At 38.4% G+C, this 24,561-nt stretch overlaps 1 protein-coding gene across 6 annotated transcripts in view; it reads right to left on the bottom strand.

The window, feature by feature from the left end:
* The window catches only part of LOC101173932 (disks large-associated protein 4), a 152,079-nt gene that overhangs the window by 107,765 nt on the left and 19,753 nt on the right, over positions 1-24,561 (bottom strand). For all 6 annotated transcript variants that reach the window (XM_020703572.2, XM_020703568.2, XM_020703569.2 and 3 more), the window contains exon 2: positions 9,512-9,576. The gene's annotated coding sequence lies outside the window, so the exon portion shown is untranslated. The remainder of the gene's footprint in view (positions 1-9,511; positions 9,577-24,561) is intronic.

Raw genomic sequence — 24,561 nt, 5'->3', positions numbered from 1 at the left:
GGGCTATGTCAACCCCTGTATAATATCAGTAAATGCATCATAAGCATCTTAAAAACATCCTAATAATAATGATTGTAAATGTGTTAACTAAGTAATTTAATAAACCTTATTAGACTTATTGTACAAATAAATGTCTTACTAACACCCTATAAATTCATTTATAATGCTTGTTAATGTGTTAACAAAGCTTGTTAAGGAATCTTAATATAAAGTGTTACCAAAAAATGTATTCTGTTTTTTAATGCACAAACAATGTTAAAGAATGTTAAATATAACGAGCTTGTTTGTAAGCTTAATCCACTTTGACTGTAGGAAACAGCTGTAAATGTATCATGCCACTAAAGTACAAAGACAAAAATGAAAAATAGTGATAGAGTGGCAGAAAAAGGGATGTGAAATGCAGCGTAGTACTTTCCTCTAGTCTCTTTTGGATGGATGGGTAGATAAAGCAAAAGAAAAAAAAAACAGAAACGAAAAGTCAGAAGCTTTAAAAGCTTTGGGAGGGATTTGTATTCAATAAGCTACTCTCAGGATTAAACCACGTTAATGCAATGCCCACACAGAATATACACACTTATGCACACAAACGCTGACATTAGCTAAATAACAGAAATAGGCCAGCACACTGTAGTTATAGGACAAAAGTTGTTTTTTCTTCTTAAGGAAATACAAAGATGCTTTTCAGTTAAGATCTCAAGCAACAGAAAAGAGTACCAAAAATGAAAAAAAAAAAAACAGACGTAAAACCGCTCTATATGCCAAAATTCTTTTCCCGGATGCAAATTATCCGAATAAAAAGCTCCCATGAGAAACAAATCCCCCATGCTGCAGCTTTTGGTCTGGACTATAAATAACAGACGTCTCTTCATGAGCCTCGTTCAGAAAAACCGACAAAAATGCGACTTTCACCAAAAGAGGGGATATTGATTGAGGGTTTATTGAAGGCGATCATGGCTCTGGGAGTAGCGTGTCTGATTAACATTTACAATTGAAACGTTTTCAAGCTGGGAAGAAACACACCAACTGTGCACAAATCAGGATCAACAAGAGCACTCCTTTGGGTCAGCAGGGTCTTTGAGTGTTTCAATGAAGACATCACATAAGTTAACTCAAACATCTCTATAGGAAGTGTTTCATGTAGTGTGCCCAAATAGTTTCTCGAATTGTGTCAAAAAAATTACAACTATAGTAAGGGTGTATTCAGATTGGACACATTTGGTTCGCCTAGAGTGAACCAGAGTTTGTTTCCCCCGATAATCCAGAACAAATTTTCGGTCTAAATGCACCCAAGTGGGCACTGGTACGGGACCAGAAACCACTCTCTGACCCGCCTTTACAGGTGGTCTCGGTTCCAATCGGACTAAGCTTCAGTTCACTCCGAGTTTACTCATTCTTAGGCTCTGTGCTCGGAACAGAACAACTGAACCAAAATGACCACCGTCGATGGGCATTCCGAGGATGTAAACAGAGTAGGAAGGTAGCAACCATGAAGATGAGACACAGCAACTCATAGAAATGTGGTCACAGGTTCAATAAAAACAACTTTTAACGTGATACACGTTGGTTTCTCACACTATTTTCCTAAAAAAAACATGCGTCGTAAACACTTATCAGCGTACCTTCTTAGCCATCGTGTCCTCAGTAACCGCCTTGCAGCATCCCTCCGCCGGACCAAAGTAAAACGTTTTATACCTGGCGCTGATACAGACGTTCCAAATTGGTCACCAAAATATACAGTTTCAATAAGTGAACTATACTGAATGGAATGGCAAAGCACAGGACTTCCATTAGTCTTTCTCACAATGCTTTGCTCCGCCCTCATAATTCCTGGCCGATGACTGAAATGATTTTTGGTCACGTAGTCTTGTTTAAATACTTTGGTTCGTAACAGAAATGTCCAGTCGAAAGCAGTCTGAATACAGACCAAATGTAAGGTTCAGGACTTGATCTGGACCAATTTAAGTGGACCAACAGACTTCCAGTCTGAATACACTCTTAAAAGTAGATCCAAGTTTCAACTTTAGACTGCAGAAGTCATTTTTGCAGAAACCACTTTTAGCATCTGTTATGAGTAACAGATGCTAACTGTACCTGACCAAGTACCTCGTCTCTGGCTCGCCTCTATTACTGCTCCTACACTTGGATGTGGATCCCTATGAGTTCTGGCATTGCCTGTCCGTCCTGGGGGAGGATCTCTCCTGCATGTGGACATCCCTGAGCTTTCTTCGTTTTTTATGGAATCGTTTTTTTTTAAGAGTTTTTCCTTACCACATAGGAGGGTCTAAGGGAAGGGATGTCCAGTTTTAGTTTAGTTAGTTCAGTTTAGAATCTTTCTATTGAATTGTGTGTCTTCATGATCCTTTTTGATTGTATGTTTTACCCTACATTTATCTGCACAAAGCCCATCGAGACGACTGTTGCTGTGATTTTGGGCTAAACAAATAAAATTGAATTGAAATTGAATTGAATTAAAAGTAGAAGCGTTGTTTGATTGAAGGAGCAGGAGCAACGGATTTGGCTTTGGGAATGCAAATGCCCAACATTTCAGAGGACACACTGCACATGAAGGGCGGGAGGAAAAAAAAAAGATCAAAGAGGAGGATCAAACCATTTTTCCTCTCGATTACCAGAGAAAAACTTAACATTTCTGGAAAGTAAAATAAAGAAGGATAGAACGCTAACTGCTGTTTTTATCTTATAATTGCAGAGGCATGCCTTAATCGCCACACCTCTCCACTCTGCTGTCCTCACAGGCAGACAGAGATTGCTGGCAGAAGTGGCAAAAATTAGGAAGATGAGGTTAAACTGCTTTTCAGTTTCTGAATAAATTAAAGGTCTATTCCCTAAAAGAATTAACCTGTGTGTTTTTTGTAAAAGTACATCTCTTCCCTTTCAAAAATTAAGTCACAAGCTATTGCTCTGACCTCAGGAGATGCATTCGGTTTTAATCAAAAAAGCAAAGTAGAGGTACGGTTGCTTGGATGTACAAACAATGTCAACAGATCACTCAATGCAAAAAACATGTTAAAGATCACAACAACGATAAAAAAGACATTTTAGAAATCAAGACAAAACCCCAGAGACCTCAATGTAATTCCTTAAAAACTAAACACAATTGCCCCAAAACAACACGCAATGAAATGGAAACGCTTCAAAGGTAATTTCCAGAAATGAAAATGAAATGCTAAAAAAATGAAACAAAATAAAAAAAATTCAGAAGTCAGAACACCGTCACTTCCTCTGGCACACCGGCAGGAGCCGTCCCCAGAGTTCTCACGACACTTCCTGGATGCCACACATTTGACTCTCATTCCTTCAATCAACCACAGCATTCTTAAGTACTGCGCTGAGTCAAGTTCAGTGTGAAGTATTGTTTGTGCTACTCTGCCTTTCTTACCAAGCGTTATATTTTGATCTGATCTTCTGTGTCCTGACCCTGTATCTGAATGTTTGCCTGATGCCTGCGCTGACTCTCATCTGGTTCTTGACTATCCCTGTCTGTCCTCTGATGCTCTTGTGACTGTTATCGACTCCTGCCTGCCTGACCCTGATTTAGCTTTGTGCACTTTTAGCTGAGCCAAAAAACCTCCTGCATTTGGATCCAGCCGTCTATTTTGACAGAATTATGGTACATCACTGATTAGATGATACGTTTGTTCGCCTTTTTACCAGGAAGTTATTTGGAGTGGCAATATATTCTGAAAGCAGATATTTCTTTAGTCAACTTTTAGTCAAAGCGAGCACAAACGTTTGGTGATTGTTTAGTCAACTCTTTACCATAGCTCAGGTAAAACTGCTTTCTGCTTTCCCTCTTCTTCAAAACTCAAACACCATCCAATCAGTGATGTCCCATAAACTGTACCTTTTCTGCTTTTTATGTTGTTTCATGTTAACCTTTCATTTTGACTTCTGGAAATTACTTTTGTTTTTAGAAATGTTTTGTATTTTTTAAATGTTTTTTTTTTTGTTTTGATTTCTCAGATATAATTTTTTTTTTTACTATTTGTTCTGTTTTTTTAATCATTGTTGTGATCTTTAAAGACCCACTCTGATGACATGTTCTTGTGGCTTTTTCTGACAATGGAGGATGTATAGTAAAAAAATAAGCTCTTCTGAGTATTTCTTCATTCAAATTGTTGTGAATAAAAACTATACAACTGGCCCCCATATAAATGGAAGGAACTTAGAGAAATTTTCTGACAGAAATTCTGCTTAACAAAGAGTTCCAGTACAGTTGATGTTTTCCTTGTTATGAAAGCTAAAAAAAACTTAGGCATTACACAATCTGTGTTTCTCTAAAACTCCACGCAATAGACGTCTGAAGAAACCTTAAGTTTAAATCTCAAATTCTTTTTTTTTTTAAGCTGAGATGCCATCCTCTCATGCTACACTGAGTGATTTTACAACAGGGAAATAAGGCAAGCTATATTTACTCTCAGAGAAACCAAAAAAATGGAGGACAACAGAGACCTACGTTTGTACAAACCAGGGAAGGAAATCTGCTTTGAGGCTGTCTTGCTGTAGTACTTTTTTATTTTTAGGTACTTCAGTGTCCGCATTAAGGTAGAAAATGTCTTGGGAAAGTCTGTGGCACAGAGAGCAATTTTCTTTCTGGCTCTGCGTTGGAGAACTGAAGTCTGAGTCAGAACAAACCATTTGAAGGGAGGTGGGTTCTGTCAGGCAGTGCTGGTGACTCAAAATGTGATTTCAATGAAATGACCTAAAATCAGAGACTTCTCAAGCTCTGCTGCTAAAATATGATTGGTACAAATTGTTCCTGTTCAGAGTAATCTTGTTACAAAAATAAAACTTAATGATAGGGACAGTTGTGTGTCTTTTTTAGGTTGATGTTAACTGATTTCAGTTTACTGAGCTTTAGAGTGGCTCATCTACCATCAGCCCTTGAACTAATCTGACTTCTCTCAATTTTTGGGAATTTAAAGTCCCACTCTGATCATCTTTTGATCTATTTTCAAAGCGTTCCCAGTGGACTTTTATGTTTAAGCTAATCCAACCGTACAGTTTTGAGCCAGATTTCAGCTCGGATGAGGAAAACGAAGACGTCCACGGATGTATTTGTGGATGCATCAGAATGGAGCAGAGCAGGGAGCTGTTGGCCTTAACGTTGTAGCTTTTATGTCACACAACTTCCGGTGGCATTTTTCTGCCTGCTGACAATGATTTAAATAAAGAAATATTCAGAAATTCAATTTTAAGCCTAATTTTCTTCCCCATCAACAGCAAAATGCCACAAGAACAAATTAAAAATCACACATACAGTATTTTGTCTGCTTTATGCCTCCCTCCTAACCCACAGATTTCCGCTTATCTTTGAGTAAGATTTTCACTTTTGGATGTTTGTCTTTACAGCAGGTCTAGCATAAACGTTGTGATACTTACAAATCATGAACTACTCAAATTAGCAGCTTGGCACTTGTATCCCCTTACTTACTCCCCGTCTCTATCCCCCCTCCCTTTTTCTCTTCCTTTTCACACCTTTCCCCTCTCTCTTCCCTCTGTAAAAAAGAAAAATATATGTTTAAAACATAAAATGTAATAAATAAATACAATATAATAAAAAAACACAAGGGGTTTATGCAATTATACACCTTGACAATCAGAAGATGCATAACCCCTTAATAGTAAAATCAAAAAAGGCCTTCAGCTCTTATCTGTTTGCTCAGTTGTTGGACAGGACAAGTCAAAAAAATAAAAAATATAATAAAAAAACCCCCTCATATTTCATCGAAGAGGGTTTCTAACAAACTCTGAGCAAACTTTACTTTTCCTGGACGTTAAATATGTGCTTTCAGGAAACCCTCAGACCTTCATGTGCTCAAATATGTGATTAGGTAGCTTCTCTTTAATAATTACACACCTCTTCTGCTTTGCCTTTTTACCTGACATACTCAAATGCTGCACACAAATGTGCTGAATAAGGACAGGGACATTTTTGTAAACCAAGTGGCCATCATTGGTCCTTCTGATGAGTGCACCATACAATTAATTGACTTTAAACTTGGTCTAAAAATCAAAATTGAAGCTAAATGTGTTTCTGAGTAAAGCATTGAGTGATGCAGAGCCATGCTATGCAGGTTAATCTGATTCTCGTCTGATCAAACTGCCGTTACAGTGCTTTTCTCATATAAAGCTAATCTGTGTTCTATGTACAATGTCTTTTGGATCATAAGACGCACTTAAGATCCTTTAATTTTCCCAAAAATCGATACTGTGCTTTATGATCCGGTGCGCCTTATTTGTGAATTATGCTTGTGCTTATTGTCCTCAAACTGATGTTCTGTGGTACATGGCACCAAAAATAAAATAAAAAAAATAAAAATGAAAATCTGTCAGACTGCAACTTTGGGAAACCATAAAGCCGCACTGCTTGATGGATTGTTGGAGCATTATGGGTACTGTAGTCAGGAGCCTGGCGGAGCAATACATGATGAACTTCAACTACAATTAACTGCAAGAGTCTGTGTATTGTTTTTAATTTTGTGTTGTCTTAATCTGATAACGTAATCAGAAATAGGACCAGATCACATAGTCTAAGTTTAAAATCCAATGTTGTATCCTGACTAGGGAGTGGATATTTATTGTATTCTCTTTATTATTACCAGTGCTATATATATTTTAAAGTTGTTACAGATAAATACTCTTCAAGAAGTTGGCATATCATGAACAGATCACAACATTTTATTGCTGTAAAGCGCAGCAAATTACGGCACCAGGATCAGCAGGAAGCGCACAAAAACAGTTTGGTAAAGTTTGCAAGATAGTCGCAGATTTGGACTTTCAGGCTCAGTAACTCTTAATAAACATCTTAGACTGGCAGCAAGTGTTTCTATTGATTTGTCTTAACACAGACAATGAACCACAAAAGCATCTCAAAAGGAAAAATATTGTTTTCTTGTTTCTTTTTGATGAGAACTGCTCTCTCTGTGCAGAGAGACAGCTGTCAAGGGACTATCTACAAAGTGCAAGCTCCGGGAAAAAGTGATAAAAAAAAGACTGATCAGTTGTGTTGCCCTTTTTGCAAAGTCAGATAAAAGAGGCACACTTGAATAACAACATGGTTCCCTAAAAATATACAATATAACCCATTAAATTACTGTTTTGTTTTGCCTAATCTCTAATAACCCAAGCTCTTTTCTTAATATGCCTCTTTTATTTCATAGTAACAGAGCCTCGGTTAAGCACAATTAACTAGTAACATAGCCCACAATATATAATGTCCACGTGTTTGGGCGTTAGGTCTTAACAGGTTAATGCACTCTGTAATGCAATCACCTTATGGCCAAAAAACTAAATACGCCAACAGGACTCACAAAGATGGAATGGATTCATTCATAGCTGCAGAAAGTCTTTGTCTACAAATCCTTCCCTGCTCGTGTTTTTGTGAAATATGAATGACAGCACCTGCCTTTACACAGATGTCCATCTTAAAGAGAGCTAGCACATAAGTTGTGAAAAGAGTCATTTTGGTCATTTAAGTAACTTCACTAATCAGAACAGAACGGATATTAAAATGGGCGGACCTTCACTCAGTGCTGGAAAAGCGGAGAATAGAAACGGTGAAACAAGATCTGTTTACTGTACAGATCACAGCTTCCTGAACAAATACTAAAGTTTACTTTGGTGTTAAAACTAATTACTGTACAGTATATGAGAAATGGACTGAGTGACCCCCTCCCCTTGGTGTGCCAAACAGGAAGTGCCCACTGGTTCCAAGAAGCCAAGATCCCTAAGATTTCAATAGAGAAAAAAACAACTATAACTCAGTCATTCTATTGGTCAGAATAACCATTCTTGCTGTCCCCCACTTAAAATGTCTGAAATTGCAAAAAGTGGCGGATGAATTGATTTCATTTGAGCAGGAAGTGAGCCCTTTTCAATGGGTGACGTCCCAATTGTTCCTGGTAAACCCAAAAACATCACAATACAGCCTCTTTAACCATAATTCTTTGCAGATATTGTCAAAGCCAACCCGGTCTCATCCACAGGAACAGACGTAGCTACTACACGTTTTGGGATGGGACTGGGTTGTGTCAAAGCAGCTTGCATGTTTGTGCATTTCTGTGCAGCCACACAGCTTTGAGGCATCAAGCGGTCCTTTGGAGAAAATGCTGCAGTTATTGCTTGTGGCTCTGAAGAAATAAACATAAATTTTGAGCATCCTCAGATCCCTGCAGTAAAGTACTTGTTCCGATTAACTGATGGTTTTAAAGAAACACACTTTACTGTGTCGATTAAGAACTGATGTCATTTGTTAAATACGTTGAAGTTCATTTGATTAAGCTCAGACATTACATACCGATTATGTTGTTTTTGTCCTGTGAAGGGACGTTGTTTATTGGCTTTTAACTAATTATAGAAAAAAATGATCACAATGCCTTTGATTAAGTTAAATAAATGGATGGTTTAAAAGTACATGAGGGTCCTCTAAGGTTTTCCAAGCTCCTCCTTTCCTTCATGGCTTCACCTTGTACATTAGGTCAGTCAATCTGTAGGGTTGGTATCTTTTAGACTTTTGTCCAAAAGGACTTTTGTCTCAAGACCAAAAAAATGTTTTCTTTTAAGTGATTACCACTGCTTTCACCATTTCAGCATAGCTTAATGAATACGTCAGTGTTTTGTGCATGTACCACGAAGTTCAGTGAAGCAAAAGACAAAAAGGACAAAAAACACTAATGCATCAACTGCAGGGAGGATATTGATTTGTTTCTTTGAGTAAGAAAATCCAGCAGGGACCATCAAAGTCACCAGAAATCAAACAGGTCACACAGTCACAGATCTTGTTTCTTTCTTTTTTTTTTTAGCTGCATCTAATTAGACTTTCTTTACTTTTTTTAAACCTCAGACCCTGTAAGGGGGAAGATCTCAGAGCTGTGCACTCTTATGGAAAGCATCTCCGACTTAGATTTGCGCTTTGGCAGAAATTAATTCAGTGTGAAAATCATGAGCTGAGTGTTTCTCCTCAGGGAAGCCCTTTGAGAGAGGACAACCACGATGCCGAGCACTGCAGCTATGCTCCAACACGGCGCTCGCAGGCTGCCTGGTGACTGTGTGACAAAGCACGCCTCTCAACCTTACAGCTGGATGACTTAGATGGACATACTTTCCTCACATTGAAAGGGTTTATCACCAGCTGAACACTAGCATTTGTATTGTTGATCAGATGTAGGACTCAGCAAACACAATGAGGTTTAATAGTCCAAACATTAGATGTGAAGTTTGGCCTTCTACTGCTTCATATGCGTATTTTTTTCTGTCTGAGAGACAAGCCCAGTCTCACCGCCTTCGGGGTTTATTCTGGTTCATTTACTTCATGCAGACAAGGTCAACTCATGCCCTTTCTGTGTCCTGTGAGCAAAAATCTCCTGATGGCTTAGCTGTTTCCATGCATGCGTTACCAGCATCAAGCACGCCAGTGTAACAGGGTCCAGTGTTTTTAATCAGAAGATGCTTAAATACATCATTGTCCTGAGCTTGAAGAGGACCAGCTTACCTTCTTGGAGGACTTGAAGAGCTGGCTAAGGTCCCAGAAGAGCAGGCCCAGTGAAGATAAAAACCCTGAAAGACAAAATGGTTCATTAGCTTCTATTATTATGACAAGCTGAACATCTTTGTGTCCATTGAAGTTGTCTTCTAAAGCAGCTGTCTGTGTCCTGCTGACACTCAGAGCTAGAATTTGTCCCCTTTAGATTGATGTAAAACACAGAGCTCATGATGAACAGAGTAAATCCTTTCTAAATTGTTAGTCAGAAACAAAGTTGCTTAATTGGGAAATCTTTACGAAAAAGAATCCCAAAATTAAAGCAGGGAGTGGCTACCTGGTCCCGCCCTCGCACACCCTCCTGACCCACCCTGCCAGCCTGGTTAGGGCTGCACGTGACAAATTCATTAAAAAAACAAGCCCCTTTTTTATTAAATGGTGCCTTTTCTATTGTTTTTTTCCTTCTTCATAGCAACCAATTTTGTTTCGGTCGCCTTGGGTTGAAGAAACAGGTCTGTGTAATTTTTAGAAGAATTGGCAAAAATAAATTTCTTGATTTCCTTGGTAACTGAGTTTTTCTTATTTTGTTAACCACACCCACATTCTTAACATGTTTATATTGTACGTTATATCGTTTTGTTCAACCTGAGATAGGCATTTATGTATCACATTTTTACAATATTCCCTCTAAAAATTATGTGAGCAACACACCACTTTTGCAAGCTTGTCACACTAAGGTTGTGCAAAATCTACAACTTCTTATTCTAACATTTATTCCCCAAGTAGCTTCCCAGTGATGCTCGAAGAGTTAAGAAGCAATAGATTGAGATTCAATTTATAGCTTGTATTAAAGATGATATTGTTTAAAATCAAGATGGCAGCCTCTTCCTGAGGTCAAAGGTCAACAGAACTTCAGTTGTAGACTCAAGCTGTGAAGACTGCTCACACAAAAGATTTCCTGTAACACTTTACAATAAGGGTCCCTTTATTAACGTTGGTTAATGCATAATTAAACATTATTTACCAATTAAATACGTATTAACAGACACTTGTATGCATTGCTTTGCATTACTGCTTTGCATTTATGCTACATTTTCTTTGTTCTTGTTTGTTTTTGTTTTTTTATATTATTCTTAGTCTTTTTTTCCCTCTGCTGTCAGTTGCTATGGTGACCAACAAATTTCCCACGTGTTGGATCAATAAAGTATTTCTGATTCTGATACTAAGTGAAAAACAATGCATTTCCTAGCAGTTAACTAGAGTTTACTGAGCAACTCTACTTAATGCATAACAAAGCATTATTAATTTTGCCAATGCAATTGCTTAGTGCTAAGTCTGCATCAACAGCATATTAGTTCATTTATATGTAAAGCCTTAATTATGTCTGAAGTAATCATTTACTATGGTTATTTCCTTTATGCGAAAATGGGAAACTTGCCAAATTATACACTTTGCCGCAGAATGGCAAGTCGCAGGTCCTGTGGCCATCCCATAATAATTTTTAAAATTCTATTGGATATCCCCTACAGGTGTGTTTAGGTTTCATTAGTGGACATTAGTGGAAATATTTTTTTAACCCAGTTTCATTTTCCTTGGGTTCCTAGGTGTGTCCACATTTTGGTGAGTTTCAGAGCTTGTGGTGGGGGTTCAATGTTTTGCTCAGAAAAGCAAGAAGAATTGTGATATATACTAAACAAAAACCTGTAAAACACCCAGAAAACCCATTATATGGAAATAAATTGTAGCTTGAAAATGGCAAGTACCAAAACGAAGAGAAAACTGTCATGTGTAATTATATTTTCCTACGATCTAACCACACAAGTGTGTCCTAGTTATTCTGTTTTACTCCATAGTACATGTAATTTAATACTCCGTAATACTAAGCACAAGTTAATACCAGATTTTCTTCCTGTGTCATTCAATGTCTACCTTTGCTGTGACTCGCTGTGGTGACAAAAGCCTGTGAAGCTTTCTCACTGAGAAATGTGGGACGCATTGTGTTTCTGAGCCAGACAGCTATGATTCACTAAGACCAAACACCATCGAAAATAAATTTTCTCATTCCTTTCTCACAGTGCTTCTCTTGGCTGTTGCCAGCTTATTTTGATCCAATTATACTCTGGTGTGTAAAGTTAGATGTTTGAACAAGAACTGATAAAACACTTGTTGTTGAAGATTCAGTACTTGAAAGTGTGCATAATTATAATACAATATAACATAATATAACATTGTTTTACAAAAAACTAATTTACTCTGAACATACATTTTTTAACAATGTTTTATTAGGAGGAGCAATGAGTTATCTCATGCAAGCATGTATGTAGGGGTGTAGCGACACTTCCTAACAATAATTTGATTCATGTCATGATTTGGGGTTGACGATAATCGATGTTGATTCATTTCGAACGATCAGATCCATTGACCTAAAATGGATCCAGGACATCTCTCAAAACCTCAACCAGAGTGACTCAGAAAGAAATAACTGGTACTGAACAGGTGAAGTTTTCCAGATTCCTTGCATTTCTTGCAAGATAATCAAGTGTAAATAAATATGTGTTTAAAAAAAAAAGTAAACAAGAATGAATGGCAAATCCATTCACATTTTAGTTTCCTAAAGTTCAGTCCACTGTTGTTTTTCCACATCCAAATAATCCAAAGGGAACATTCTTAGAACATTCTAGAACACATGACTTTTCTCAACATGGGGCTGGAATGATGGATTGATCATTTTTTGCTGCATTACATGTGTGTTGTCCGCTGTGATGGTCATTTTTATGTTGTAGTAAAATAAACCTATTGTACCTCAATCCAATCGATTACAGACATATCCCATTTTTAAACTATTTTTTTTTTATTAGGTTGACTGGATTACCAATTTGCCTCAGACAGATTGATCTGATCTGGTTATATCGTAGGAAAATATACCGTAATTCAATTATTGATTAGTTGATTAATCACCACGCCTCTACTTTTTTATCATTTCCGTTTCACTTTGTTACTCTGCTCTCTGATCCTGTTCACACCTGTTTTCTGTTTGAACCCCACCACAGGTTAATCTGTATTATCCACCTGTTATGTGGTGACCTTTTCCTATCTTTTCGGTTTTTTTTCCAGCTCCGGGTTTCCCAGCCTGCCCCAGAAGCACCCGATTGAGCAGGGTTTAAAAAAGGCCCTTTTTTGGCTCCTCCCCTCCCTTCCCCCATGACTGGCAGCCACACATGTAGAACAACTCATGCGTTTCACAGCAGCCTTTTTTTCCCTCCCCAGACATTTGTTCTTAGCGATTCCAAGTTAGTGGGAATAAAACTGTTTGTTTTGTACCCCAAGCTCTTGGTTGAGTCTTTCATGTGCCTGGATGTCACACACCAATGTTTGAAAAGCTCAGCAGAATTGAACCACATCCTTGTGTTAGTTTTGGTGCTTCAGTCTTTTTGTGTTAGTTGTTGTTTTTTTATGTATTACATGTTCATTTTTTTCTAACCCAACTACTTTTAAGTGTCTTTCATTTTAGTTTTGATGTGAAAATGTTCTGAAGGTGCAGTTTTCCCACTTTATCTGCTGACCTAATCGGATTTTTTAAAGTGGATTACTTTCAGCAGGTGACAACAATATTTAGTTTTTACAATAAGATTAACTTCTAAACTATCACACCATGTAACATGAGTGTACAATTTGTTGAAAACAAATCTTCTTGATGAATTGAAAGCACTTCAACTCTATAAAAAGCTCATATGATTCAGAGAAAGCAGCAGATCACTCCTGTGAGAGCTAACCCAATGAAATAAATGTAAAAAAGGAACATTCAAACCATAAAAGGTTCCCATCAAACCTGACTGGCGTTAGGGTTTTCTTTTGGAAGACATTTATTTGTGTTTCAGGGACCTAAATTCAGGAAAGTCTGAATTCGATTAGATATCAAACCATGATTTCCATAAATGATGTAACTGTCAATTGTAATTCTAAGAAGAATTCAAAGTGCCAGCATTTTCCCCATAGTTCGGAGCGTTTTTTTAAATATAGAAGAGAAAAATAGAAAATGTTTTGTAGAATTTACAGATTTTACTATGTAACATGAATGAGCTTAATGTTTATATGCATTAAGAAAGAATACACAGATCCTTAACTTTTTCAAAATAAGTTATCAGATTTTTCTGGAAGAAATCTGGTATGAGAAATCAGGTTTCTTTAATATGTTAACCTGGTTGGAGAAATCTGGCATTTTCTTTTACTTTTGTCAGCTTCCTCCATCCAACCCTGTTTTCTGCATCCTCTACTCTAACATCAGCTACCTTCATGTCTTAGTTCACTGCATCCATACTTTACTCCTCCTACATCCCACTAAAACATTTTCACCTTCCTCCTCTGCTTCTTTGACCAACTGTAGTCCAATTTCCTCCAGCACCCTATCGTTGAACAGGACCGATAGCGGTCGTTGTTCACTTCCAGGTCTCGACCGATGCGGTATGGACTTCATGGTATGTAGATTAAATGTGGTCTGATTCGCATATTTGGTTTGTCAAAAATTTTGCCCTTTTCCAACACAACCTTCTATGCCGGTCCCAAGCCCGAATAAATACAATGAGACCCTGACTTGGGCCCCATCGTGGCTAAATTGGAAAAAAATAAATGACATTAAAAAAAAGAAAGAAACAAAAAACACTCCATCTAGGTCTATGTGGAAACCACAGCACCTAAACCAATGCAAATGATTTGAGTAACTGATTGATAATAAATAGTAAATAACTGATTTTAGCTTATCATGTTTTACGTTGGGTCATTAGAATTTGCTTAAAGCACGTGTTCTTTTCTTCTGCTGTTAAATAGTCTAACTGCAGGTCACAGGAATTTAGCACATAAAGAGTTTTATTTAAATTGGATTCCACATCAATGTTGACCTGTTTTACAAAAAGGATGAAGGTGCACCAAAGTCATAGTGATAGAAAATGCCAACAATGGCTTGTCTTGCTTGAATTTCTAATTCATTTAAATCAGCCTAAATCTTAGATAAATTAAAATATTTACATACAGAAAAATATGACTCGGTCTAGACTAAATCATTGCAATTATTTAAGAGGCTTGAATCCCTGAAACGCTGCTGAGTTTTGGTCAGTAAAAGAGTGGACCAAGTGGCTCCTTAAGCATAGAGGTTGCAGACCCTTGACTTAAAGGAATTTCCGCAAGCAGAAAAAGAATATATAAACTATATAAAGACACATGTAAACCGGATGTAAACCAAAAACAAAGGCAGTTTTACTGTCATTTTTATTAACAATTATGCTTCAGCAAGAGCCTACCACACATTCAATGGTTATTATTAGTCTATATGTTAATGTTAGCCTAGGACTGGTCTAATTACACTATTGCATTAAGAGCTCACTGGAGGGGGGGGGTTCCATTTAATAAAAAAAAGCCAACAACATTTCCATCAACTAAGAAGTGATTACTGATGAGTGCAGAGCCTCCAGTTTTCCTTGTGAGGGTTTGCTCGTGTACAAAGCTAAACTCTTCATTGTGGCTCACTTTGCTCTGGTTTTCTGGGCAGGACTTGTGCCAGCAGTAAGTGCTGAATTCAGCAGGGATTCACTGAAGCAACGTTAACGTGGTGCATTAGCCTAGCTTTCTTGTGACACACTTTCAGCTGTCTGAGAAAGCCACTCTGAGCCAGATCTAAGCCTCGAAGTTTGCACTGTGAGCCGCACAGCCTTTCTGCTGTCTATCGGTCCTGCTGTCTGCCACTGCACATTTTTGATTCTGTTACTTCACGGTTTTGCTAGTTAGTTGTTCACAAGTACATTTTATCCTCGTTTTATTTGTCTGACTCGCCTGCCTTTTCCGACTACTTTTAGAGCTGCTGTTGCATCAACAATGAACAATTCTTTATCCAGATTATTTCTTTTTTTCCTTTGTCATCATCCTATGCAAAATGAAGTGGAATCCACTAAATCCTAGGCTGCCACAAAACCCATTTTCTGTCACATAAAAGCTTAGTGCCACTTTTCTCATTGTACAGAAAACCCGCTTTGCATCAAAGGCATGTCTCTCTTCCACTTTGATTCTGTTTTTTGTCCTTTCTGTTTAGGAGCAAAGCATCAGAGAATGACTGCACTGAGGGCCAGCTGTCAGGCCGTCATGGCAGCTCGCAGCAAATGACACCATATATATTTTAACATCATCCCTAACAAACATAGCAAAAGCTACAGGAAGAATACCGATAAAACACATTTCATTTTAATGTTTTAATGTTTTTTTTATTTAGGAAATCAATGAAAGTCTATGAAGACTCTCATTCATCCAGGTTGGTTCCATTGTAGTAGGTTTAGGGGATGTCATCTGGACTTGGTTTTAAAGTTGGAAGACGTTTCACCTCTTATCCAAAAGGCTTTGTCAATTCTTTTTTTTTTTTTTTTTTTTTTTTTTTTTTTTAAACTTGTCCTGTCCAACAGCTAGGCAAACAGATGAGAGCTGAGGGCCTCTTGTGTTGGACATATTTTATTTTAACAAGAGGGGTTATTCATCTTCAGACAAACCAAAGGTATGTCTGAATAAACCCCTTTTGTAATTGAGGCCAAAATTTATTAATTTCAATCATGTTTGAAAATCTTTGGTGTTGGACCGGACGGAAAAGGAAAGAGGGGAAGAAGAGAGAGGGACGTTAGAGAGAGGGGGGGGTAGGAGGGTGATAATAGGAGGGGAAGGGGGGTAAGACCATGAAGCAGCATAGAAAAGACAGGTTTACTGGTTGTTTATCGTTACGGTACGGTTCAAATGTAGTACAAAAAGGGCGGGGCCTGTTCACACACACTCAAATATTATCAACACACCTGCTAGCCGCAAAAATGTCCACATGTCAACATGCACACAAAACAGATAGTGTTCACGAACGCATACCTATGCCTTTAAACCAACTAGTGTGAAATCTTTCATTCATTCAATCATGCAAACTATTAGTGCAAAGGTGAGCTAACACCTGTGCTCAGGTGAGTGTTTATGTTCTTCTAAAATGGATGGTGGAATGTCTTTGTCTTTGTCTTTGTGCTTTGTCAATTCTGAAAATAGCTGGTCTAAGAGCTGGTATATATGCGCTCATTGGGGGAGGAGTCAGACCTGAAACTGGAGGTGTTGTCCACTTAGCCTATGTGGTTTCGGGTCCATCTACGGTAGTGTTTTGAAACCTAAACAAACCAAACCAGTTCCACCTGAGTCGTTAACCGCTGAAAGAGACGACCATTTTGGAGAGGGAGTCACTGACTCCCCAACCCCCAGCTGAGGACAAAGGACTATTAACGACCCGAAACCACATAGGCTAAGTGGACAACACCTCCAGTTTCAGGTCTGACTCCTCCCCCAATGAGCGCATATATACCAGCTCTTAGACCAGCTATTTCAGAATTGACAAAGCCTCTTGGATAAGAGGTGAAACGTCTTCCAACTTTAAAACCAAGTCCAGATGACATCCCCTAAACCTACTACAATGAAATCAATGAAAGTTATTTTAAAGCACCACAGCTTTTTTGATGTTCAAACAAACTCCAGGTCAAGCATTGCTCAGTTTTCCCCTCACTTTTCTATTAAAATGTCAATAAATGCTATTCTTATCTCCGGATAAGAATCATTGTTGCCATGAAACTGAAGCTCTTTCCTGGGGGAGCTCTGGAAGAGACTCGTTTTCGTTTGGCTTTGCCCTCAGAGTGCTACTTTCTTGATCTACTTCCTGCTCTACTTCTTGTCCCGAATAAAATGCTTCGCCATGGCATACTTTACTTTTTTAACTAGTCCACCTTGCTGTTGAAACAGACACGCATATCATAAAGTTAAAAAATCTCCCAACTTTTTGAGAATTGTATGTCTCTGGGTTTAAATTGCAAAGAGTTCTTTTCTGTTTACTTCTCTGACTACTTCTTATTTCTTACATTTCTTCAGTTAGATTTTGTGCTTGGCTTTGTGTCTTTGCGCCTTCTGGGTTCTCTTTTCTTAAGCTCTGTCATTTCTCTTTTACTTGTTTTTGTGTGTTTTATTATGAGTGGCTTATTTAATGATTTTATTTCATATGTGGGGTTTGTTTTTATTGTATTCTTGTTTGTTTTTTGTGGAAAGCACTTTGAAGTGTCTGTTTGACATGAAAGGTGCTTTATAAATAAAATTAATTTGAATTTGAATTTGTGTCTGTTAGACAGTGTTACATTCGCAAAATCTGAATCTGCACCAGAGGGAAACAAAGCCGACCATCCGAGGCAAGAAGTCAGAACTCAGCCCCTGAAAGACCAACTCCGATCATCTTTTGATCCATTTTAAAAGTGTTCCCGCTGGACTTTTAACTATGATTCTTTGAGGCAAAAATCAAACAGGACAAAGTTTCTGCAGAGCAGCATATGAAATTCAACGGGAGCAACCCCGTCCCCCCTGTATGTCACCCATAACGGAGAGCTCTCAGTTCACATGTTCTCCCGCTAGCTTACAGAACCTCACAGTCTCAACCTAACATTGCAGGTGCAACAAAAATAGCGAGCAACATTAGAGCTGTCCAGCTGTAGTTTAGAAGTGGAGCAGGTAACTTGTGGGTTACGTCACAATCTTTTTCCAAATGTATTTTTGCGTCTGCTCCCAATTAACGATTTTAATAAAGGAATTCTCAGAAATGCAATTTTCGTTATTTATGTTCTCCATCATCAGAAAAATGCAAAAATATCTTGTTAAAAACAACACAAAACAACAACAACGCACAATTTCCTGTAAGACTGCTCTCCTGTTAAATCTCATTCACACTGAGGCCTATTGGTCCAGACCAGTTTTTTTCCATCTCATGAACTCTGAAGCAAACATCCAACAAACACACGTAAGTGTTTCACTTTTCACACCCTCAAAATGAGCCTGTAACTTTATCAGAAAACAGAAAACATGTTTGTTCCAAGATATTTGTTGGTCCTGCTCTTTTTTTTTAAATCACATGTTTATAACAAATCTGCTTGCTGTGTTGTGCTGTCCATGTCACCAGTGCTCGGACAACAAATAAGGTAAAATCTGCTGATTGCTTATTGAAAATAAACTATTTTCTGATTTTGATTTTTACAAGTTGACCCTTCAGGGTGAATACAGATGGAGGAAATGACATAAGCACTGTGCATTTGAAGATAAACCAATAAAAGTCCAAATGTCCAAAATATCACGGCAAAGAAACAACAAAAATAAACGTACGCAGACTTGGGGCTCAATAACTAAAAGCAGCTCAAATAAAACCAGTTGAGACTGTGACTGGGAGGAAACACCTGAAAACAAAACTTAACAAACAGAAACAGAACAAGAAGAAGGCGCCAAACTTTACAAAGACAAAAACAAACTGGGAATGGTGTCTGAAAAGCCCAGAGAGAAGGTCCAGCAGCAGCTTAGCCCACAAAAACACAGCTGTTTCGCTCCATAACAGAGTACAGACTCTGGTTTGCTTGAGTGCCACGTAACATGGGCCGAACCAAGTCTGTCATTTGTTGCCGTTTCCCATTTTGTGTAAGGAAAGAGTGGATTAATGATCAGTGACACAATTCAGAAGCGCTTGTTTTTACCTGCATTTCCTGTACAATAACTTTATGATTTATTCTTTAACCCATTTACACAAGAACACACATTTACCTTCATCCTACATACAACGACTGATTTCGTGTAACACCCACAAAAAACCCGGGACCAACACCGACTATGATGGTGGATCAACCAGTTCTCCTGTGATTGCCCCCCTGAACCCGACTTACAATGGAAACGACTCCTAATGACCACCATTGTGACAGCAGCTGTAGTCTTAGCAACAAGTTGGTTAGGGGAGCTCAGCACATTGAGACAAAAGAATGAGAGCGAGGAGGAAGAGAGGGCAGTAGGCTGTCATCGACAGTTAGATGGGGTTTCATTTGCATCTGCTCAAGCTCCTCAAAACCCATCCATCCACTTTTTTCATCTGCTCTTTGTTCATCTGTCGACAGTCCACTTTTACTCCCATCTGTTTCTGATGTTTCTGCTTCTTCTCCACAGATAATGAACTACTTGATGTTCCTCTCAAGTGAGCAGATTATTAGTCCTAAATACTCCGATTGGAAGTGTCGTTTCCCTCTGTTTCATCTTTTTCAAAGCTCAGTTGATCATAAAACATTGATAAGACTCAATGAGAAATTCTAACCAGAGGATCACGGACAAAACAGGTCATTTATCTTCGGCACCCACTTCTGCCATCCTCACACTGTCCCATTTTTGTGTTGGTTTGAAATGCAGACCAAGACTTCTATATTATTCTCTCCCTGTTTTCCCATCTTTACAATAATTCACTGGGACACCTCCTCGCTGACCTATCTCTCCCTCGGGGTCTCAACCATGAAACCTCATCAGCGCCAAGGCTGAGAATCCTTGAAATATTGATGTCCCTAAGTATAGGTGACCCCCCAGCACACTCTGCAGGGGGTGCAGGTTGGAACGGCATCCAATAGTCAGGCAGGCTGATCTTCAGACCCACTCTGATCACATTTTGATCCATTTTCAAACCTTCCCTAATTATGATGATGCCATTTTTAGCCAAAATCCAAAAACCTGTGTCATTTTCTGGGACATAGTTTCTGCAGAGCAGCAGGAGTTCATCAGAAAGTTCTTGGCAGGACTGGGGCAAACCCTTCTAGCTCTCTGTTTACATGCTCTCCTGTTAGCCTATACAACCCCTCACACCCCCAACTTAACATTTGTGGTGCAACAAAAGTGGCGAGCAATATCAAAGCCATCCAGCCGTACAGTTTAGATCCAGATTCCAGCTCAGACGAGGAAAATAAAGACGTGCACGGATCTGTTTTACTGCAAGTGGATGCATTGGAATGGAGCGGAGCAGGGAGTCCGTGGTCCCGCCCAGCGTATTTTCTGCATCACAAATATGATCTTTTTCAAACAGCATTTTTTTTTGTCTGCTCTTGATTTACATGCAATGCAATTTTGATTTTTTTTACACGTCCTCCACCATGAAAAAATGCCACAAGAACATGTTAAAAACACTTCAACACATGGATAGGCAGGGCGGAAACCGAACCTGTGATATTCCGATCAGAGGTTGACCGCTCTACCTCTGCACCAATCAACTACTGCACTAAATAACAAATGTTAATTAGTGTGCTTTAAATAACAAAAAAACAACAACCTTGGACTGAGAGAGAACACAAACACGGCTTCTGTCACGCTTAGTTTTGTAACCGTGGACCTCATCACAAGTCAGTGGTTTGCTAAAGGAGCTGTTTGTTTTTGTTTGCCCCCCCCCCCCCCCCAAACACACACACACTCCTCAGCATTTCACTTACTTTCTCCTTATTTTCTGCTTGTTAGTCACAATCCTTTTTCATTTTAGAATTAGCAGCAGGCAGACACATTTCTCTGTCTTATCAGGCTAATGCTCTCATTGAAATGAATGAGAGACTGCGGAAGAGAGCCCTGAGATTTGGAATGGAGACAGCTTCCAGGAAAGAGGGAGGAATCACAACAAGCAAAATAGGAACAGTTTGGGGAATCAGTCGATAAAATTTTTCTTTCAAACTCCAAATGGTAGATACTTCTAATGGGCTGCTTCTTTTGTTTTATAACACACAGTAGTCCTATTTGTTTTAGCTCAACTATGCAGAGATCATCAAATTAAATATCCCTCTGTAAAGTACGTCTTCTAGGGCAGTTTTGTTTTTTAAAATTAGGCAAAACATTTAAAAAGTAATGATCTTTATTTTGGTTGTAGTCTCTTTAGATGATGTTTTGTGGTACAGAAATCTCATCATACAAAGCAACTGATATTTGCAAATTATCCACTCTTTTCAGGAATCTAGGACAACGAAAACCCAAATCATCTGAATTGCCCTGCAAAGGCGGGCTTGGTACAACTGAATGCCTGCAAAACAAAAGCTGTTCTAACCCACCTGGTCAGTCACCTAAACATACAGCTAACAAACTAAATGCAGAGAGAGGTCCTGGACACCAACCTTCACCTGGTTTTATTGAAAGGAGAAAAAAAAACAATAATTATGCTGTATTTCCTATTTATTCTATCTTACCTTTGCATCAAGACAGACTCTGGTTTTCCTCACAGTTCATCTGGTTCAACTTTTTAGATCTGTCTTTTGATTTCAACAAATTATTTCATCTTCTACTTTTTGGTTTTCATTCAGTGCTTCAGGGCTGTGATAGACACAGTTTGGCATTACTTTACACAGCTTAGCTGACAGTTTGCATTCAGTTATCTCCACACAGAGAAAAGCTGTTGCAAACCCGATTAAAATAGATCAAGGGGCGTAAAACTAAAAGTTCAAATTCTTTTATATGTATTTTTAATTCAAAAACAGACTTTTGGTTAAAGTTAAAAATAAAGATGCAACACAGTTGGGGCTCCATCCTTCTACAAATCTAAGCTATGATCCACAACCGCTTGTTCTACCACTGTTGAGTCACTGCTCTTCTTTTGTCTTTGAATGCACACATCTAAACTCTGATTTCACAGTTTAGCTATCCTGTGTTCAGGACACTCGTGTGCAGGACAAAATGAGAACAAATGAATCGTCAGAGAACTGGGGTGACACTTTAGACACCATTTCATTTTTGGTGGTGTGATTTTTCCCACTTGGCTGCAGGCAAATGTTCTCAGTTGTAGGCAACCCACTAACCGTATCAGCCTTGATTCCAAATGCACAAAGACATCAGCATCAATTCACACGTTAGAACAAAAAACACAACGTTAAGGAAATTGTGTTGATTAACTATTTGCTGACGCCTGCTGCAACTTCTGACTCTTCTACCTCCGGCTTCTACCATTCACAGTCTGAGATGATGGCTCCCACTTACTACTTTTAGTGCCCCCCCCCCCTAAAGCTGCTACTTTTTAGCAGCAACACAATGACAGACAAGATGACAAGGAAGCTTTTTATGCAATTCTTGTCAATCTCCTCTAAAGTAAAGTCACTATTTTAGTGCATTTGAGTGTTTTGACGTAAATTGGAGAAGGGCCCCTTCAGCCTGTGTAAACACTAAACAAGAGAAAAATGGTGCAATTCAAAAACTATTACCGGTACATAGATGTATGGGAGGAAGTGTTTGTATTTGACACATGCTGATGCTGGATGAATGCTAACACGTTTTAGGTAAACTGCTCCTATGAAACCACTAGACACGTCATTCAACAAATCACTTATAAAGTCTATGAAATCTATTAATTAAGCTTTTGTTAATCAAATGACATTTTAGCAATAACAGGTACCAGTGAAGTTTTGTGATTGAGGACTTAAAAGAAAAGATAAACAACAAACCCAGAGATGTTCATGTATTTTCTACATTAAAAAGTCATACTTAAAAGTCCTCTTCTGATAGATAGATAGATATTCTTTATTGATCCCACATTGGGGAAATTCAATTGTCACAGCAGTTCCAAGGAGCAGAGAAAAGAAAAGTGACAGCAATGTGCAAAAGTGAGGGGTGTTCCCAGATGTGCAAGTATTCAAATACAAAAAAAAAAAAAAATCTATTTTCAAAGAATACCTAGTGGCATTTTAATTAATGTTTATGATGTTTTTAGCCAAAAATGTAAAATATTTTTTGTAGGACATAGTTTCTGCAGAGAGGCAAAAGTTAATTCGAACCCCCCCCCCCCGAGTTGTGGGCGGGACCGTTGGTGCGGAGCAACCCCACTCCCACTCCCCATCAATCCTAACTGAGCATTCCACAAAGTAGGATAGTTAGAGCATACTAACCAACTTTTTATAGTCAAAATGATTAAAACTGCAGGACCAGGTCAGCTTGCATTAGGAAAACGAAGCTGTACGTATGTCTACATGTGGATGCATGAGATGCTTGTGACCTGTCCAGTGGATTTTCTATCCCATAAATAAGATCTTTATGAAAGCGAATTTTTTCATTTTCTCCTGATTTATAAATATTTTATAAATGCAATTTTGTACTCAATTTGCTTATATATGTCCATCAGAAAAATGCTACAAAACCACATAAATAACACAGTTTTCATCAGAGTGCTTCTTTTAACTACTATACTGCTGTGTTTCATTAAACATTTTAAATGCGTCCCAAAATCAGAGTTTAAATATTTTACCCCAAATGAAGCTGTCAGTCCCGGTTGAGCTGTAATGAATTGAAGCAATTATTTTCTGTCAGGTTTGTTGAGGAGGTGTAAACTGTGTCAACACAGAACAAACACAATTAGCACAAAAAGCACAAACTGGGCCCGGGGTGCAGCAAATCATAATTACACAGAATTAGCTGTGCTAATGGTAGATGTTTGAAAAAAGTAAATCCTGGGATAGTAACGCTCCGGGGTTAAGGCGCTCATGCCATACTCATAGGTGTAACAGATTTATGCAGAGAACTACATAAGGCCTGAGCTTCTAAACACAGAAACTTTGTGATAAACAAAAATGACAAAATATAAAAATAATACCTTCCTAGTTATATATATGTATGAAAAAAAAAACTAGTTCAGAATTTCAGCATGAAAACAAATAGATTTTTATTTTAACACGACATCAAGTGGAAAGCAGATGGTAGCAGTAATTTGAAAGTAAAGCAGTTGGTTTGGTGTTCAAAGTTAAGTCTCTTAGAAAACCCACCCAAGACAAAAATTTCCCAAAAGACACAATTTGTGTCTAACTCACACATGAAATCCACAAATGGTTCAACTTTAACATCAAAAATCTTCAGTCAAACTCAAACATGTGAACTTCGCAAAAAAACCCAAAACCTCACGCATTCCCAAATGAGGTCAGTCCACGAAGAGCTGAATGAAGCTGACTCACCGGCTTACTGCGGCAGAGATTTGCTGCAGTCGTTGCACAGCCGTCTAATGAACCAAATGAGGCTCTGCGTGGCCTGTTAGTCACCTCTGGGCTCAAACACGGTTGTGGTCAGCCGGAACACCTTTCGCCCTATAAAGGGGTACATCTGACATAATGTATTTGGACACCTACAGTATGAAGAAACCAAATTGGGTGCAGCAAGCCAGACATATTTGGTGCAAGACTTTGTAGAATAGGCTTCTGTCTAAAACTACTGTCTTTTGTAAACAT

This window comes from Oryzias latipes, chromosome 5 (genome assembly GCF_002234675.1).
Source record: "Oryzias latipes chromosome 5, ASM223467v1".
In the NCBI taxonomy this organism is placed as follows: domain Eukaryota; kingdom Metazoa; phylum Chordata; class Actinopteri; order Beloniformes; family Adrianichthyidae; genus Oryzias; species Oryzias latipes.
This window is presented reverse-complemented; position numbering and strand designations above follow the sequence as displayed.